The sequence below is a fragment of the Mytilus galloprovincialis genome, chromosome 11 (assembly GCF_965363235.1).
Source record: "Mytilus galloprovincialis chromosome 11, xbMytGall1.hap1.1, whole genome shotgun sequence".
NCBI lineage: Eukaryota > Metazoa > Mollusca > Bivalvia > Mytilida > Mytilidae > Mytilus > Mytilus galloprovincialis.
Window position 1 is genome coordinate 19,429,623 of NC_134848.1, and position 20,078 is coordinate 19,449,700.

Below are 20,078 nucleotides of genomic sequence, written 5' to 3' on the forward strand. Positions count from 1 at the left end.
TAGAGTTACAACTGGGTAAAACTTTAAGATTGATTGATTGATTGTTGGTTGCTTAACGTCCAGTGGCAAATATTTCATGCATATTCAGGACGAGAACAAGTTCACAATAAATACAATAGGTAGGTTGATACAAGAGAGGCCATCTGGGATGATGGTCGGGGAAATTTGGACTGCCACTGAAAAATGAGGGTATATTGGATAGGGACAGAAATTTTGCCTTGCAACAGGCCACCTACGGACCCCTCAAAGAGTTGTTGCAAGGGTTCTTAACGTGCAAAGAGCGTGGCACTCTCTTTACACGAGGCATCGGATTTAACGTCCCCCTTCTGACCGGACGTGACTGCGAACTTGATACATCCCGCACAGCCAAACGGACGCCCCACTTCGGCAAGCGTTTTACTGCCGGTCGGGAGAAGACCAAGTGACCAAATTTCTATTCCCCAGTCACCCTTGGGGGAAAACTTTAAGAAAACACTGGCAAAAAATATTTGTTTTCAGTACTATTGTTGTAAAACGCAACAGGCTGAAGTCAAATATCAAATAAATATCAATTAGTTTTTCATAATACATACAATTAATAAAATTGAGAATGGAAATGGGGAATGTGTCAAAGAGACAACAACCCGACCAAATAAAAAACAACAGCAGAAGGTCACCAACAGGTCTTCAATGTAGCGAGAAATTCCCGCACCCGGAGGCGTCCTTCAGCTGTCCATATTGTATGATAATGTCATAGATAAAGACTGAAAACACAGTTCTTTTGTATTAGCAACATGAATACATGTTTATAAAACCCTTCAAATAAGGAACAATCAATTTAAATTATAATCATGGTATAAGTGAGAGCACTGTTTATAAAAAACTTTGGTTGCAATTAATGTTTATCAATTTACATTAAACAAAATTAAGAAGTGGTATCAAAGCCAACTACCTCTCCGTCTAAATTTAAGTTTTAAGAATTATAGGTTAAAGAACGGACCTCAACACGGAGCCTTGGACTACTATGAACAGCAAACTGTAAGGAGCCTTAAAATTGATTGGCTTAACGTCCAGTGGTATATATTTCATGCATGTTGAGGACGAGGACATTTAACAATAAATTCAATATGTAGGTCTTGTCATAATAGAGGCCATTCGGGATGATGGTCGGGGAAATTTGGACTGCGACCAAGGGTATTTAGGATAGGGACAAACATTTTGCCTTGCAACAGGCCATCTACGGACTCCTTAAAGAGTTATTGCAAGGGTTCTTAACGTGCAAAAAGCGTGGCACTCTTTTTACACGAGGCATCGGATTTAACGTCCAATTTCTGACCAGAGATCGGAGCCCTAAAATGAGTAGTGTAAAATCAATTCAGACACAAATTATAAGAAACGTGAAACAACTATGAGATGTGTTCTTCAAATGTCACTCTTTATTTATATATGATAGTAATTATTGGTGTTAAACTAACTCCCCCTCAAAGGTGACTGGGAAATAGAAATATGGTCACTTTGTCTTCTCCCGACCGGCAGTAAAACGCTTGCCGAAGTGGGGCGTCCGTTTGGCTGTGCGGGATGTATTAAGTTCGCAGTCACGTCCGGTCAGAATGGGGATGTTAAATCCGATGTCTCGTGAAAAGAGAGTTTCACGCTCTTTGCATGTTAAGAACCCTTGAAACAACTCTTTGAGGGCCTGTAGGTGGCATGTTGCAAGACAAAATTTATGTCCCTATCCAATTTACCCTCATTATCCTGTGGCAGTCCAAATTTCCCCGACCATCATCCCAAATGGCCTCAATTATGACAAGACCTTCTTATTGTATTTATTATGAACTCGTTCTCGTCCTGAATATGCATGAAATATTTGCCACTGGACGTTAAGCAACCAACAATCAGTGTTAAACTAACTGATCATGGTAACTGCAGTTACCACGATCTCTAAAATGGCGGGGATAGAAAATATTCTAAATATTGATGATTCGAGAGAGAATTTATGCAAAGTTATAACTTTTGCATTACAGCAGAAAGACGAATTGAAGGAAGATACGGTGACAGATGAACCTCTTAAGAAGAAAGTCAAAACGTTTGGAAACAAATCATTAGGGGTAAGTTTCGACTTATTCGTTATAGCAAAGGTTAAAGAGTCTCATCATCACTCGATTTGAGGTAAGAAGTAGAGTATGATCGCTATGTGGATCAAACACACATGCATTGTCCATTTAACTGAACATTTCCTAGCTGCATATTGTAAAACGTTTTAGGGATCACTGCTCTGATGGATTACGCTTGTATCCAAAGTTGACAAGAAACCATGTTGCATGAAAATGTCCTTTGCAGCTCGAAGTTTTAAGTTTCACTGTAGCAAATGCTTTAGAATTAGTGTACGGTGCAGAGACGGGCAATACAGTTTGTTTAATAAGACACATGCTCAAGTTTTTTTTTTTTTTTTTTTTTTTTTTTTTTGCTTAAGCACTTGGGGTCTCTTTGAAGCTAGAAACGCCAGAAACGAATTTGTAGCACCATATACCTCTGAAGATGACCAAAAACTACAGGATCTTGTAGGGGATTTCTTGGAATATTTCAGTGAGTTGACACCCCATGTAAAATTTCAACAAAATCCGAAATATCTAAAAATGCAGCTAAGGTTACCCAGTTCTTCAAGGTTTAGAACTAACCAGTCAAATCCGTTGTTGGATGCGTTAATAGTTATCAAAGGTACCAGACTGAAAATTGTACAGCAGGTGGGCGTTCCATCTTCACAAGACATATCAGTGATGTTAGCAAATGGAACCCCTTATTCTCTTAGAGACCATTTGAACCAAGATCCCTTTGAACAATATTAAGGTATACTAATGACTTGTGGTGGATGTCATTGATTGATTGATTGATTGTTTGTTGGTTGCTTAACGTCCAGTGGCAAATATTTCATGCATATTCAGGACGAGAACAAGTTCACAATTAATACAATAGGTAAGTGGATAAGATATAGGCCATCTGGGATGATGGTCGGGGAATTTGGACTGCCACTGGAAAATGAGGGTATATTGGATAGGGACAGAAATTTTGCCTTGCAACATTGCACGCAACACAGGCGACAGGAAAATAATTGTAAATGCTAGTACTTAACTTTTAAATTATAATTAGTATCATAACCCTCAGTCCTAAGTACCAATTGTAAACTTTCGTTTAGTTTGGTTAATCTTGACAGAAGGCAATCATCAATTTGTGAAACACTCGATAAATGTATTTAATATTATCTCTTTGACAATAATATAGACAAGACAATAGACAATATTTTATTGGCACAAACGCATTAACAATAAATGGTAATGACCGAATGGATAAACAATTTGCTATACATGGTAGTAAAATACAAACAACTATATATATATATATGTAAATAAACGATTAAAGGTATAATGAAAATCTATTACAATAGATTACTTCTTGCATTAAAACAATTTGTTACGAAAGAGGAAGATAATTTTAGTGCCTTATAAGATGTATTATTAAGTATAAGATTTATTATATTTTTATCACACAATGTGGTTACACTTTTTCCTGTAATATTAAACATTTTTAATACAAAAGACTCTCTAATATTGGAGTAACCGCTACAGTGTAGCAACATATAGGTTTCATAATATATGTGGAAGTATTTAACGACCTTCACTGGCTTTTCAGCCCTCGCACGGTCGGCTCGGTGCCGGAAGGCGTTTGGTGAGCTTTATCATATTTTGATGCGTAGGAACAGGTGAGGACGCCATATATCCCCACTAAACAACAAATGGAAGTTTTTGCTTCACAATAAAACTTTTACTTTGGTGTTTTTATAGTTGTACATGGTATATTAAAATATTTTTGTCATTGATTGTAAATAGTAAAGTCGCCATGAAGCATACAAAAAAGTTACAAATTATAATGTTTATTCAAACGCTGCTATGGAAACAGGCTTTTAATTAACTTTACTCTCGATAACAGTGATTCGTGCAATGTCTGCAAAACACCCTCAACCCAATACCACTTTTGGGTGTACACGGCATGTGAAAGATTCTTTACAAAGAGTTGAATACGTCACACAGGTGACAAAAATGATTTTGTCATTTCAAGTACATAGTTTTAAAACTATTAGTCCCGATTAATTGTCTAAAAGTACAGCACATCTGGGAATAAGTCCAGAGCATCTGGAACCAAAACAAATTCGGACTATCATCTCAATTAAGAAATAGACAATTTTTTAATGTCAACTTCAGAAGCGGAATTATACGGGGCGGGCTCCTCGTTAAAAATTGCAAAGCATGGCTGGTCTTCACTTATTTAAGTATCAAACCATTCCATCTGTTTTATCATTCATATTCATAGTATATAAACCGAATGACCGTGATTATTAATCAACTGGCCTAAGATTTATTTAAGTTCTACTAATGTTATATACTGCAAATGAAGGTGTTGAATGCATTTAGTGAGAGTAGTTTTAAACTGCCTGCTCCAGAACAAAAGAATCCACTTTGAATCTACCCTTATATTTTCTTGGTGCAAAAGAATCCATCCCAAATCCAACCTATATTTTCCCAGATCAAATGAATCCACCCCGTATTTTCCAGAACAAAAGAATCCACCCTCGTTTAAAAATATACACGGAATCCACAGTTCTTTAATTCACTCATAAATTATAAATAATAAATACAATATTTATAGAGCGCATTATATAATAACTAAAACTACTCTAAGCGCTTCACATTTAAAAATATATAAATACAAAAATACATAAATCATAGATTACAAAGCACTATCTTAAAAGAATCAAACAAGCATATAAAAATTTATAAGATACTTAAAAAAGAAAAAACAGAAATAAAAGAAATGAAAAATGCATGTACCCTAAAATATACAAAACTGTCTAAAACTAATGCAGTCAATTAAAAGTATATAAAATCTACAAGAAATCCTTAAAAGCAGTCCGAAATAAATGAGTCTTGAGTTGCTTTTTAAAACCATCTAAAGAATTTACACTCCGTAAAGACAATGGCAAATTGTTCCAGAGTGTAGGTGCAGCCTTGTCAAAACGCCTCTCACCGTAGCTTTTTGTTCGAACGTCATTTGGAGGATGTAGAAGCATACTATTTTCCGACCTGAGGGATCTACTTGGCTTGTATGGAGAAATTAAATTTTGAAGGTAACTAGGAGCCTTGCCATGCTGTGCTTTATAAACATATAAAAGAAGTTTATATTGGCAAAGGTAATGTATGGGTAGCCAGTGTAATGATATTACTGATCTATAATAGATATCACTTGGAAATGTAGAGCATTTGACAATTTCTACCAATGCAACATGATGTCACTTCCGAACATAAATTCTATTGAATATATACCTGGAAATACAAAATTTTGGGACAAATCTTATTCATCAAGTATATCTAACCTCTATCAATACTGCAACATTCATATAAGTATCTTAAAATGGCTTGGTGCAAGTATTAACAGCATCTACTAATTTATATAATTTTGAAAAATATATACCTAACTCATCTAATGACATATATGCCAATAATCTACCAGGTTTTAATGTCCCCATATGTAGGTACATGAAATTGTTTAGACTTCCTGGTGAATATTTTGTAACAGTCTGCAAATATGACAACAATATTCATCTAGACATTAGACAGCTGCTTAACGACAAACCAACAATCAAAGGAGTGACTCTAACAATGAATCAATGGAACTATTTACAATCGATAAGACAATATGTCAATAGAGCCACTGAAGAAGCAAGACATCAATAGTTTAATCATTCAAATATTGCATCCATAGTTTGTGTAGGTAAATATGTAATTGTTTTTTTTTTTTTTTTGGGGGGGGGTATTTTTTCTAAATGTTAAAAGCTTTAGAAGAGTATCAATAGCATCCACTTTGCATAAGAAATATTGCCAACAGATATTTACCTAGCATCATTGTAGGTACTACTTTTACAGCATCAAAGACCTTTGTTCAAATTATAATCTTTTAAGAGAAAAAAGTAGTACATAAGTATTTATTTACTAACTTTTAAAACATTAATCTCCTTGCTTTATACTGGAAACAAACACTCTTTTATTTATCAATAACTTTAGAATAAGATCAAAGTGTGAGGATTATAATAAACCAACTGCATTACTCAACAGGAAACTCACCTAAATTCAACACCTTTATACATTATCAAAGAAAAGACTGATCAACCTTAATTTTACAAATAATGAGTAAATTTTTTTATTTTATTTTAACAACATAAAATCATATATACATAACAACTCATTGTAGCACCATATATTACATCTTTTGAGAACACTTCACGCAAAATAATGTTATATTTTTTCTTTGCTCTTCATGAAACAGTTTTTAAATCAGCACCAATTGTTTTTCAATCATTTTCATATAACATAAATATTCACTCAAAATTGCCTTCCTACATATTATTTAAAGATATTAAGTTAAATAAAAACTTCCACCTTTGAGAAAGATAAATTTGTAAAAAAAATTTACTTGAAAATACTATATATAATAAATAAAACAGAACCTGGATTGAGACAGTAAAACATCTTGTATAATGACCAAACTATCTTGAAAAAATCTGAGAGATTATTAAAGATAATATTATAATATTGTAATAACGTATACATGAGTTGATTTGAAAAGTTAAAATCTCATTTAAAACAATAGTCTACAATATATACATTTTATTAAACAATTGAGGGATGTAATTTATGTATTTCCATCAGAGAGAAATAAATATTCATATAAAAAACTTTAAACATAAATATTATACATGTATAAAATAAGTTAAATATAAAACGAACCGAGACCGTAAAACATCTCGTCGAATGTAAAAGACTGAGATGAAAAGACTGAGATGATATGATATTACTATAAAATCAAAGAATAAATGGAATGATTTGAAACCTCATTTATAATAAAACATCAACAATGCACATAGTATAATTGATTACATCAGATATGTGGATATAATAATAAAAAAATCAAACCAAGATTTGATTTTTGCTATATCATGTATATAGAGAGTAAACTCTCAAGTACAATCCCTTTTCACTTCAAAACAATAAATAATGTGGAATTTACAGAGGCAATGAGATAATTTGTTTTTAAAGAGTTGGATTATAATTCTTACTCTCTAACAACAAACCAGGAAACTTTACCTTGTAGTATTTGCAACTCAAATCAAGAAATGAGATTGGAGAGGAAAAACTGAATAAACTTCCAATGGAGGACAATTCATTTAGTGTTCATCTTAAAGAAATGAAGTACAAGTCATCCGGATATTGATAAAAAAATGTACGAAGCCTCAGAATATGATTTTGATTCTGTTGATGAGCCCGAGAGGCAGTTTAATATTGATGATATGTAAAGCAAACATAATCAGCTTTCGGAACAATTTTTCAGTTCAAGGCTTTGAAATGCCTAAAATCTTTGAAGACCAAACGAAGTTTTTCAGAGACGGTTTCTGACGATTCCTCAAATTTAGTAACTTCAGCCTGCACGCTAAGAGCTGACGTATCTTCTTTCATAAAAAGACACAAATTCCAGTAAGTTGTTAAAGTCAGGTGTCTCCTTTGATAAATCCAGAAATCTGGAGTTGCTTGTTCAGTAACATTCAACAACTCGATAAAAGTCTTCAGGACGATTAAAAAGTATGGGTATTGTTCCTCTGACCAATCTCACTAATGCGTTAAATTAAGATTATGAAATGGCATCAGGTTGACCGTTACAACAGTTCAGTGACGATAGCTGTTTGTGTGCCAGCAATACAGTGGATTGATGGTTGCTTAACTTCCAGTGTCATATATTTCATGCACATTCTGGACGATTGATTGATTGTTGGTTGCTTCACGCAGCATTAGCACAAAAAGGCTATATAGCGGCGAGAGCTAATTCGAATATCTTTACAATTTAAAGCATATTTTTAAAATAAGACAAAAAGTCCTTCAATATACTAAAATTCTAGACTAAAGCAAATTGATTATTTACAGATAAAACTCAACAGTAAGATAACGTGATAAAAATTAAAAACGACTTAAATATAATAACATTTTTATATTCTATAATAAATTCCAATTTCTTTTAAAAATGCAACAATATTTGTAAATGGAACATTATTAAATAAATCATACATATTATTAACATTGAAATGCTTCTTACGAATTTCAGCAAAGTCAATACAATTAATTAAAACATGTTTAATAGTATACTTGCAGTTCATCTTCATTTTTTAAAAGATACTCGTGTGTTATTCTAGTATGACCAGTACGAAATCTAGAAATAAATAACACACTGATCTTTTCTGCACATAAAATTATTAAAAGGTTTGCCTAAATTAGGATTAATTTCATGTAATTTATTATCATCTTTTTTACTCCATTCATTTTTCAATATATTAAAAACATATTCTCTAATATTAGATTTAATATAAGTATATGGTATATATCACAGTTAGATAAAGGGTCACCCAGGGCATTCTTTGCTTCAAGGTCTACAGCTGTGTTTCCAACACTCATTCAATGTTTTTGGCCGTGATTTTGTCTGTTGATTGTATCATTATAATTTTACAGAAACGTTTGATGCTGTGGATGTTGTATACAACAAGGTGTTAATGATGCTTTGGATGTTGTATACAATAAGGTGTTAATGATGCTTTGGATGTTGTATACAATAAGGTGTTAACGATGCTTTGGATGTTGTATACAACAAGGTGTTAATGATGCTTTGGATGTTGTATACAATAAGGTGTTAATGATGCTTTGGATGTTGTATACAATAAGGTGTTAATGATGCTTTGGATGTTGTATACAATAAGGTGTTAATGATGCTTTGGGTGTTGTATACAATAAGGTGTTAAGGATGTTGTATACAATAAGGTGTTAATGATGCTTTGGATGTTGTATACAATAAGGTGTTAATGATGCTTTGGATGTTGTATACAATAAGGTGTTAATGATGCTTTGGATGTTGTATACAACAAGGTGTTAATGTTGCTTTGGATGTTGTATACAATAAGGTATTAATGATGCTTTGGATGTTGTATACAATAAGGTATTAATGATGCTTTGGATGTTGTATACAATAAGGTGTTAATGATGCTTTGGATGTTGTATACAATAAGGTGTTAATGACTTTATTAGAAGAGAATGAAAGAAATCAGAAAAGACAGAGGAACAGCTTTCAGGTTTAAATCTTAGTAGAAGCGACAGTAACAAAAAAGCTCCAAAGACTTGAGGAATTCAGAAATTATTTAGATATAGCTATTAGAGTTAGCACATTCAGCCACACTTGTCGCTATTTCTAAAGAATTTCTTAGTTTGGCTGAATGTGCTCAATGCAGAACACCATGCACTTCTCAAGTTACTAATGAAATGGTTCCATCTTGTTTTAAAGGCTATTTAATTTGTGGTAAATCAAGACGTGACAGTCACACCTCATTCGATTATAATCCCTAGCTATTCTGAAAGACAACAGATAAGGTAGTACAGACAAGATTATGTATTCTTTGGTTGTGATTAGTCTTGTACTAATAGAAGATTATGTCCAGCATTTAATGTGTAGTGTTTCCAATAAGACAGAAAATGTCACTTCCAAGAGGTGTGTGGTTAAAATCTTAGTTAAGGGAACAAAAAGCAATCCCAACCTTCTCAGGTTAGACACTTTCCTACACGTCATCTAACTCATCACAAAAGGGACACAAACCTCTCCTGTCCATCATTAAAGAATGGTGGACAATGTTAAAAACAATTCATCACTAGTGTCCTGGATTTTATATTGGTAACTGTTATTATTCATCCCAAAATTTTGTATACTCAAAAAAAGAATCTGATGTTTTCATATTGATAAACTTCAAATAGCATAAAAAAACGTCAAAATTATTTTCAGTCATTGCTTTTAGTCCCAGTGAACACTTCCTTGAATGCTACTCAAATAGTTGATGCCACTGAATATTTAGCATTGTCCCATGATAAAAAAAAACCATATTTACCCGCTACAGCAATTTTTCACTTAATAAAAATGAATAGAAATACAGGGTAGACTAGTTCTACATTTGAAGAAAAAAAATAATATAAATGTTCCAGACTTTAAGATTTATAATCATTCAGATACTTCATGTTTGGTAAAGATCTACAAGAACCTCTTAGTTTAAAGAAAATTATTCAAGTTGCGAAATATATCATCATATTTCAAGATTAAGCAGAACCTTTATTAAATGGTCGGATAGATACAATACCAAAACCAAACAGGTCAAATTTAAGAAAATATCCATCACATTTTACATATTTAATGACGGGAGATTACCTCTGGTACTTCTTGTCTTCAAGTTCCCCTTATTAAGATACCAATACGTCCTTAATATTGGGAAATTGATATGCCACCCGCTGTAGAATCATTATCAATGGATGTCGTTTCAACCAAAGTTTACAACAAACATACTGTCAAACAAGAAGATTAGGTATGATTACCAATGACACACTATCCACAAGAGACCAACAGCACACTAAAATTAACAAGTATGGGTCACCGTATGGCCTTCAGCAGTGAGCAAAACCCATACTGCAAAGCATTATTTGTTATACAAATGAGCATGTATATTTATTATAAGGCCCTTTTATTTCTTATATATATATATGATCACGGATTATATATCACACTTCCATGTAGATTGCTGTTTGGAATAACCAGGCCTCGAAAGAATAAGTGTCCGGGATAATGCACATCTTATGCAGACATTACATATGAATTTAAGAAAATTGTGTTACATGGAAAATGGAAGGTTGTCAAGCCTTTAGTACATAAGTATTTGAAAACTATTAACCAAAGTTAATGAAACGGAAGCTATATTGCTTTATTAACGTTGTAGTGCTAAGTCTGTCATGAAGCAAAATGATGAACCAAATTGAATATACATGGGGTTTTGCTGGTGAAGTTGAGAGAGCGGAATTAAGTTTTGGAAAAAAGCGATATATATAGCACTCGCACCATACAGAAGATTTGTGTACATACACGTATCAAGTTAAACTACAAGCCGCAGTATCAGCCTTCGAACTGACGAATTCTGGGAGCTGTGTCAAATGAAAGAAGTACTGGAAACTAATTTTTGATCCCTCAATAGCTTGTAGTCTACATAGTTTTGAGGTTTAAATATGGATTATGGATATTGATTATTTACTTACATTAAAATAATCCATTTACAGATTAATATAGAAAAACATAAAATTCTACACAATTTCTATAAATTATGAATTTATATGATTGATTGATTGTTGGTTGCTTAACGTCCAGTGGCAAATATTTCATGCATATTCAGGACGAGAACAAGTTCACAATAAATACAATAGGTAGGTTGTTGTAATAGAGGCCTTCTAGGATGATGGTCGGGGAAATTTGGACTGCCACTGGAAAATGAGGGTATATTGGATAGGGACAGAAATTTTGCCTTGCAACAGGCCACCTACGGACCCCTCAAAGAGTTGTTGCAAGGGTTCTTAACGTGCAAAGAGCGTGGCACTTTCTTTACACGAGGCATCGGATTTAACGTCCCCTTCTGGCGGACGTGACTGCGAACTTGATACATCCCGCACAGCCAAACGGACGCCCCACTTCAGCAAGCGTTTTACTGCCGGTCGGGAGAAGACCGAGTGACCATATTTCTATACCCCAGTCACCCTTGGGGTTTGAATTTATATGATAATAGGCCGAGATATAAAAAAAAAACTAAATGGTCCTAGGTTAAAAAGAATGGAATGAAGTTTGCCAAATAAATGCGGTGATGAAGACTATGAAAGGAGAATTCGAGAAGGTTAGATGATGTTCAGAATATATATATACAGTTAACTCTCGTTGTCTCGAACTCGGTTGACTCGAAATTTCGGATGAGTCGAAGTTTTCAGGTGGTCCCGAACTTTATTCCATACAAAAGTATGTAATTCGACTCCTGATGAGTCGAAATTGGATGAGTCGAAATTTCGGTTGAGTCGAACTAAATTTACGGTCCCAAGGTTAACAAAAGCATTCAAAATTCATTTTTTATCTCGAACTAATACACATATGTCAAAACATGACCTCCGGGATTTAAATGGATTGAAGAGTTAATCTGACAATACACGTGTAATTAAATTTCCGGTCACTGACCACTGTATTGATTTATGACATGCTATTTCCATGAGTGTTTACCTAAGATTATCTTTTATAGAATTTTTATAGATAATTAGTGATACATTGTTAATGTTCATCAAAAAGTATTTAAAATGTTTACAAAACAATTAATTTGTGATTTACACTAATGAGCTTGTGTGTGTATAAAGTGAGGATTATGGCTTCCGTTGATGATCACCTAAAAACTACTCAAACGGCGTCTTTAATCTTGTCATATTTTCTTTTGAAAAGAAAGAGTGAGATAAAACAAAATGAATAGAAATCAAAATTTTCTTAAATCTCTTGTATCCGAGAATAAACAATTTTGTCAGCTTTAACCGACCCGAATAACTAAACTATCGATTGGAAATTACTCTCTTGGAACATGTGGAAAAGCCAAAGGATTTTGTTTTAATTGAAACAATTGAATAAGTAAAAATAATGTCATTATAATAATAAAAGACTGTGACATACAAATACATCGATCTGATACTAGAATATCGATCCCCTTGCCATATTCACCCGGATTTATTTAAGCTTTACCAAGCTAAGCTAGAGTTGTGTCCCTTAGATTGTCGAACTTCCGGTGTTCGTTTGAGTCGAACTACGTGTATCTCGAAATATTTCTCTGGTCCGGCTGACTTCGACATAACGAGAGTCGACTGTATATATATTTTTATTCATAATTTGTACGAGTATTCATATTTGTCTTATGAATATAACATTATTTTAAAGTTCACTCATGCATATTTTTGGATTTCGTTTGTTTTTACACAGTAACAAATATTTCACATTTATTTATGATAATAATTAATTTATGTTTAAGTTCACACAAGGTCGGTCTTTTTACATACAGTGACAAATATTTCACCATTATTCGTGATTGATATTATTCGATACATTTGGAAAATTAATATTGTTATACGTTAATCGTTTCAGCCAGTATATATGCCGATGATAGAACCTATCAGTCCTGCCAAATACTACCAACATTCAACAAGACAAGCAGGTGAAGTAACCTAGCCATTTCCTGGTGTTAATAAATAAAAACAGTACAGAACAACCCATAGGAGCACCAGTTCCCTTCATAGTCAAAGGAAGAAAAACCTTGAACTGTGACGAGTCAGGAATTCCATTTTAAGAAAGTGCGGTATAGTGACAATATTGAAGGAGAATTTAAAAAACATTCCACCGGAACTGTTAAACGAATATATCATGAGAAAAATCGTTTCTTTATTCACGGACGAACACTTCATATTCTCATTTCCTATATATGAGGTAGGTCTCTCATTGTGTTTTAAAACGCCGAAATGCAACCTAGCCATTTAATAAGATACTTTTCACTGTTGCCTCTTTTCCTACAATTTGGTATTTCTACATTATTATACTAGCGGCGGCTCAAAAGAATTTTCAAGAAATCGAAAATTTGTATTTTCTATGACTTTTCCCCAACATTCTAAAGATGTACTACGGCAGCACAAGCCAGACATAGGACAAGAATAATGAAACAGAAACATTCGCGAATCCGAGCCTGAATCCCGCCGCTATTCGACTACAACATGACAGATCTCCCGACAGAACCACAATCGCGTCAGATGATTAACGCAATCCTGTAGTTGGTGAAAATAGTCCGTGGATGAATACAAATGTTTTGACCGGAAAAACACTAGAAAGCGTTGGTGACAACAACATGGCCGCCATCATACAGTCGTTCAGCAAAGTGTCAGAGTCGGTGGCCCAACAATGAAAAATTGAAAGCTATACTGGGATTTCCCCAGTAGTTCCAACTATTGGACGAAGAAATTTCCACTTTGTAGTCTTACTTGTCTGAAACCGATGACGATGGCAATCGGACTTTCTGGTCGTTCAAATTGGATTGTCCCGCATGTTGCAGTGTTTGTATTTTTTGCGACTGTTCTGCCGTTGTGCCCGTTTGTGTACCATGCAAACGTACACGCACTGATTAGAACTGATCATCGTTACGAACTTGTGCTTAGATTCCCGTTTCAGACTATTCAATTTTCCGATTCAGACTATACAACTGATCAAATTCGATTGATTGATTGATTGTTGGTTGCTTAACGTCCAGTGGCAAATATTTCATGCATATTCAGGACGAGAACAAGTTCACAATAAATACAATAGGTAGGTTGTTGTAATAGAGGCCATCTAGGATGATGGTCGGGGAAATTTGGACTGCCACTGGAAAATGAGGGTATATTGGATAGGGACAGAAATTTTGCCTTGCAACAGGACACCTACGGACCCCTCAAAAAGTTGTTGCAAGGGTTCTTAACGTGCAAAGAGCGTGGTACTCTCTTTACACGAGGCATCGGATTTTACGTCCCCCTTCTGACCGGACGTGACTGCTAACTTGATACATCCCGCACAGCCAAACGGACGCCCCACTTCAGCAAGCGTTTTACTGCCGGTCGGGAGAAGACCAAGTGACCATATTTCTATACCCCAGTCACCCTTGGGGGTGATCAAATTCGATTGATTGATTGATTAATTGTTGGTTGCTTAACCAGTCCAGTGGCAAAAAATTAATGCATATTCAGGGCGAGAACAAGTTCACAATAAATACAATAGGTAGGTATTGTCACAATAGAGGACATCTGTGATGATGGTCGGGGAAATTGAACTGCCACTGGAAAATGAGGGTATATTGGATAGGGACAGAAAATGTTACTGCTCATCAACAAAAGTTAAATAGGAATAAAACAGACAAAATGGTAGTTTGTATATTAGATTACAGAACAACATACCTTATTTATAATGTTGAAGCATGTTATTTTTTTTGTAAACACTCATTCAATGTTTTTGGTCGTGATTATATCTGTTGATGAATATGTTTAAAATAAAAGATTGTATTATTATAATTTTAGCAGATTATAAAACCAAAACAAATCTTTTTATATAATTCAAATACTTTTTTTTACAGAAACGTATGATGCTTTGGATGTTGTATACAATAAGGTGTCAATGATGCCTTGGATGTTGTATACAATAAGGTATGAATGACTTCATTAGAAGAGAATGAAAGAAATCAGAAAAGGCAGAGGAACAGCTTCCAGGTTTAAATCTTAATACATGTAATAGAAGCGACAGTAACAAAAAAACTCTAAAGACTTGAGGAATTCAAATTATTTAGATATAGCTATTAGAGTTAGCACATTCAGCCACACTTGTCGCTATTTCTAAAGAATTTCTTAGTTTGGCTGAATGTGCTCACTGCAGTACACCATGCACTTCTCAAGATATTAATGAAATGGTTCCATCTTTTTTTAAAGGCTATTAAATAGATGGTGAATCAAGACCTGACAGTCACACCTCATTCGATGATTGGTTGATTGATTGATTGTTGGTTGCTTTACGTCCAGTGGCAAATATTTCATGCATATTCAGGACGAGAACAAGTTCACAATAAATACAATAGGTAGGTTGATACAATAGAGGCCATCTGGGATGATGGTCGGGGAAATTTGGACTGCCACTGGAAAATGAGGGTATATTGGATAGGGACAGAAATTTTGCCTTCAACAGGCCACCTACGGACTCCTCAAAAAGTTGTTGCAAGGGTTCTTAACGTGCAAAGAGCGTGGCATTCTCTTTACACGAGGCATCGGATTTAACGTCCCCCTTCTGACCGGACGTGACTGCGAACTTGATACATCCCGCACAGCCAAACGGACGCCCCACTTCGGCAAGCGTTTTACTGCCGGTCGGGAGAAGACCAAGTGACCATATTTCTATTCCCCAGTCACCCTTGGGGTTTTAGCATTGTCCCATGATAAGAAAAGCATATTTACCCGCTACAACAATTCATAACAATGAATAGAAATACAGGGTAGACTAGTTCTACATCTGAAGAAAAAAATAATATAAATGTTCCAGACCTTAAGATTTATAATCATTCAGATACTTAATGTTTGGTAAAGATCTACAAGAACCTCTTAGTTTAAAAAAAAATATTCAAGTTGCGAATTATATCATATTTCAAGATTTAGCAGAACCTTTATTAAATGGTCGGATAGATATAGAACCAAAACCAAACAGGCCAAATTTAAGAAAATTACAATCACATTTTACATATTTAATGATGGGAGATTACCTCTGGTACTTCTTGTCTTCAAGTTCCCCTTATTAAGATACCAATACGTCCTTCATATTGGGAAATTGATATGCCACCCGCTGTAGAATCAATGGAGGTCGTTTCAACCAAAATTATTAAACGGATTGAACGAATTTTTAATCAAAAACAATATTAATGATCAATCATTACTTGTTCCTTAAATGATGAAAATACGAATCTTTAAAAGTTTACAACAAACATATTGTCAAACAAGAAGATTAGGTATGATTGCCAATGACACACTCTCCACAAGAGACCAACAGGACACAAAAATTAACACGTATGGGTCACCGTACGGCCTTCAGCAGTGAGCAAAACCCATACCGCATAGCATTATTTGTTATCCAAATGCGCATGTATATTTATAATAAGGCCCTTTTATTCCTTATATATAAAAGATCACAGATTATATATCACACTTCCATGTAGATTGCTGTTTGGAATAAATTATTAAAACATCATGTATTTTATTCACAAGCACCATGCCTCGAAAGAACAAGTGTCCGGGATGGTGCACACCTTCCGCAGACATTACATATGAATTTAAGAAAATTGTGTTACATGGAAAATGGAAGGTTGGCAAGCCTTTAGGAGTAAATAAGTATTTGAAAACTATTATTCAAAGTTAATGAAACGGAAGCTATATTGCTTTATTAACGTTGTAGCGCTAAGTCTGTCATGAAGCAAAATGATGAACCGAATTGAATATACATAGGGTTTTGCTGGTGAAGTTGAGAGAGCGGAATTAAATTTTGGAAAAAAAAAGCGATTTATATAGCACTCACACCATACAGAGGATGTGTGTACATACACGTATCAAGTTAAACTACAAGCCGCAGTATCAGCCTTCGCGCTGACGTATTCTCGGAGCTGTGTCAAATGAAAGAAGTATTGAAAACTGATTTTTGATCACTCAATAGCTTGTAGTCTACATAGTTTTGAGGTTAAAATATGGATATTGATCATTTACTTACATTAAAATAATCCATTTACAGATTAATATAGAAAAACATAAAAATGTACACAATTTCTATAAAATATGAATTGATATGATAATAGGCCGAGATATAAAAAACTAAATGGTCCTAGGTTAAAAATAATGGAATGAAGTTGCCAAATAAATGCGGTGATGAAGACTATGAAAGGAGAATTCGAGAAGGTTAGATATGTTCAGAATATATATATATATATATCTAATTTATCTAATTTGATTAACTACGAGTATAATGAAAGTATTCCTAACGGACTACAAATCAAGATCAAGCCACAAGCACCTGTCTCTTTATCCAATACATTACTTCGCAGATGGGACCAAACCCTCTTTCATTGTTCAAAGCGGTTAGTGGTCCTCCTCAAACAACACTGCGAAGGACATCTCAAAACTCTCAATGGCGAGTTTAACACCCTTTTGAATAGCTGCAAAAGAGATCTAACATCTGACAATTGTGATGCTATCAACACTCGCCTCAAAGACATAACTACTATACAATCCAACAATATAAGTGAAAGACAAAAACGAAAATTCCGCAGGGATGGCATGGAATACATCCAACCTTCCTTACCATCAGAGAGAAAGACTAAACAAATTAGACGCTTTAAACGTAGACCTCAAAAGACTGATTCACCCTCCAACATCGTATCTTTCTCAACACCATTTAACGGAATCGGAAACATCTCTTCTCTCTAGAGGCCTTAATTTCTGTCCTCTACCTGCTCCTGTAAATGACACCAAATTGTCGGAAGACCTTGACAATTTTGCTAGAAGTCTACGTATTAAGGAATATTTCGCGTCGAAGGAGGATAACACTATAAGCTCGGATAGGGACTCAGAAATTTCAGAAGACGAGAACAACTACAAATTTATTAAAAAGAGTTCTTGGGTCTCTAAACCGAGCAAAAATGCTACCCTGGAATCATTTATTGATAACTTTAAGTCGGACATTATCAGAAATACTAAAAATAACAATAAACCTTTTGGCAATCTTACCAATGAAGAACGGACTGCACTGAAAAACTTAAGATCTAACAACAATATCGTCATTGAACCTGCAGACAAAAGCAGTGCAGTGGTTGTCATGGATAAATCTGCCTATATTCAAGAGGCTGAACGACAACTTGGCGATGCAAGGTTCTACCAAAAACTAGACTCTGATCCTACAACATCTTTCAGCAGAGAAATTACTGATAGTTTGGTAGAAATGCATAACGATGGTTTCATCGATGACAAAACTCTTGAATATTTAAAACCAGAAAATCCAAAACCGGGCAGATTTTATCTTTTACCTAAAATTCATAAGGCCAATAACCCAGGAAGACCTATAGTTTCAGCGAACGGTCATCCGACGGAAAAAATATCGGAATTTGTTGACTTCCATCTTCGTCAACATGTTGAAGACTTACCATCTCACATCAAAGATACAACCGATTATATAAGAAAAATGCAGGCCTTAAATCCACTCCCCTCCGACACGACTCTTGTTTCCATGGATGTCACCTCCCTCTACACTAATATTCCACATGCAGATGGCATCGATGCATGTAAATAAGTTTGGAATTCCAGACCAGTGAAATATCCACCTACTGAATGCCTGGTCAAAATGCTCACGCTGGTACTTAAGAAAAACAACTTCACTTTTGATGGAGATCATTATTTGCAAGTAAATGGAACTGCCATGGGCACCAAAATGGCTCCGTCATATGCCAACATATTCATGGGCAAATTAGAGAAACAACTCCTTGAAACTTCCATCGAAAAACCGCTTTCCTGGTTTAAATTTATAGATGATGTGGATATGAAATGAAATAAAAGCGACGAGGATTTAGATACTTTTATCACTCATGCCAACAACATATATCCTAGTATCAAATTTACTCATGAGAAGTCTAAATCCAAAATCGCCTTCCTCGATACGTCAAGTTCGCTCACAGAGGGCATCATATCTCCAGATTTATATTCTAAACCTAATGACACTCATCAATATTTGTCCCCTAAAAGTTGCCATCCTGCTCATCTTACCAAGAGCATCCCATACAGTCAGGCGCTTAGAGTCAAGCGAATATGTTCCAACACAGAAACAACTAAAAGACAATTACGTCAACTTGAAACTCGCTTGAAGCAAAGGGGCTACAAACACAGAAATATCAAAAAAAGCTTTCAGAAAGCGGAGTCAATTCCGAGGAGTGAACTATTGGAATACAAAGTTAAAAAGAAAAATAAAAGGACTCCATGTGTTCTTACTTACCACCCATCTCTCAAAAACAGCTTTGGTGTCATTCGTGAGCATTGGAAATCAGTTGAAAAGAATTCCAAACTATCCAAGATTTTTCCCGAGCCTCCAATGATAGCTTTTAGGCAACCTAGTAGTCTGCGGAACCTGCTGGTGTGGGCTGAAGTGTCTGATAATAGAATTACTTCTGGAGAATGTCGTTCGTGTGAAGAAAAACGCTGCAAATGCTGCCTACAGATGCAGCATTCATCAACATTTCACAGTAAGGCAACCGAAAACAACTATAAGATATGTTGCCTGCAAAAGTATGAATGTTATTTACATACTAGAATGTTCGGTGTGTGGCCTCCAATATGTTGGTGAGTCAAAGCAGCCTTTCCACAAACGCCTCAATGGCCATAGGAGTGATATCTCTAAGAAGCCACTTCTCCCAGTTTCTCAGCACTGCAGACAGTCGGGTCACAAACCTGATGACTTTAACCGCATGAAAATTCTAGTGATTGAACAGAATATTCACTGGAGTGATGCCCAGCGACAGGTTCGGGAAAGCTTTTGGATAAAGGAAC